General features: G+C 44.2%; 1 pseudogene; it reads right to left on the bottom strand.

Moving 5' to 3' along the window:
- LOC109841702 lies at nt 295-1,240 on the bottom strand (annotated as a pseudogene).

Below are 1,858 nucleotides of genomic sequence, written 5' to 3'. Positions count from 1 at the left end.
AAGGATAAGCGTTGGTTGTGAAGGTTACGTATTTATTGTGAAGGTTACGGGTTGGTTGTTAAGGTTACAGGTTGGTTGTTAAACCTACGGGTTTGTTGTTAAGGATAAGCATTGGTTGTGAAGGTTACGCTTTAGTTGTGAAGTCTTTGAATTCTAAAAATATTTTTATAATATTTGGTTTTTTATTTTTTTAGCTTTTCAATTGCCTAATATTGTTGTTTATGAGAATTCACCTATTACGTGTTAGTTGTTAAGGTTACGGGTTGGTTAACCTTAACAACCAACCCGTAACCTTTATAACCAAAATGTAACCTTAACAACCAAACTATAACATTAACAACTAAACCATAACCTTAACAACTAACATGTAACCTTAACAGCCAACGCGTAAAATTAACAATCGTAACCTTAACATATCGATCGCCTTCATCCCGGACATGGTATCGATCATCCCAACACTCCTCAGCCTCTTAACCCTAGTGCCCCCAAAATTTCTGTCATGCTCACAAGAGCTCACCACGACCTTGGCCTCCAACACGTTTGGATCCATGCACGACTGAGTGTCATGGTTCATCGACACTTGGAACGTCCAGGTTCGTACAACAAGACCTTGACCTTCCACCCCCACATCGCGCTCCTCGAATAAAACCAGCTCTTAAATTATCAATCCTCACTGTCCATCACGTTAAACAGCTTCGGGCCGCATCAGCAGCTTTGCTCATGATTGGTGTGAGGTGAAGAGGGCGACATGCTTAATGACTGATGTAATCCTCCTGCTCATCGTAGGGGACCTCGATCTAGTCAAGGAAGAGTGGTGGCGCGCTGGTGGACGACCATGGAGGAAGAGCTGGCCGCGAGCCAGGCGCCCGCTGCCGAGGGAGACAGACAGCTCGATGATGGCGACGTTGATGTCAAGGTTCTTGGAGAGCTCGTAGGCGCAGGAGAGGCCTGCGCGATCCGGCGCCACCCATCGTCGACGACGACATCGGTATTTCGTGTAGGTGATCATGTCGGTCATGTAGCGGCGGGTCATCTCGCGGGAGACGATGGATTCTTTGATGGGGCGGAAGCGGAGGGAGGAGAGGTCGTAAGAGGCGGAGATTTGGGGGGCGGAGGATGACGATGATGGGGAGAAGAAAGATTGGGTTTTGAAGGCGGAGGAGAGCTTGAGGCCATGGAAGGAGGAAGAGGAGAGGAGGTTACGATTGCTCGGTTTGGAGAGGAAGGAGGAGGTGGCCATGGAGGGTATTATGGTCTTTAAGAATTTAAATAGGTATGTTTGGTACCAAGCACAAATTTGGTGCTTGGTACTTATGTGTCACATTCTCATCCACTCATTATCATTCCCAACAACTCCTCAACCCATGTAAGTGTGTGACCCAATTTCAATGAGTGAATGGCAATGTGACACCTCACTACCAAGCACCATTTTTGTGATTGATACCAAGCATACCCATTTTTCTATATATATATATATATATGTTTTTTTTTTCAAATTTGAAACTATTGTTTTGCAATAAGCATGATTGCACAATATTTTTCAAACTGTATCGAAAAAAATATTTGGTTATTTTGTGGAAAAGGTCAAGTTCTTTTGATGGAAGGGAAGTTCACATGCTTCACGAAATTATGAAGTTAAAAGAAACCACTACGAGGCATCAGGTTGTTTGCATCCAACCATGCTTTGATTTGACTGGATTCTGTCTCTTTATCTGCCAGAGTGATTGCATTAATTCTTTTGACAGAAACGCGGGTCCTACACTTGCTGACTTTTAATGCAGGCTAAAGCACACAGAGATTATGTGTTTCAGAATGTGATGCGCGTGCGCAGTTGGGAGTTTCTCTTTCCCCTCTTTTT

This window comes from Asparagus officinalis, chromosome 5 (assembly GCF_001876935.1).
Source record: "Asparagus officinalis chromosome 5, Aspof.V1, whole genome shotgun sequence".
In the NCBI taxonomy this organism is placed as follows: domain Eukaryota; kingdom Viridiplantae; phylum Streptophyta; class Magnoliopsida; order Asparagales; family Asparagaceae; genus Asparagus; species Asparagus officinalis.
Note: the sequence above shows the minus strand (reverse complement) of the source record. Positions and strands in the feature narration are given on the sequence as shown.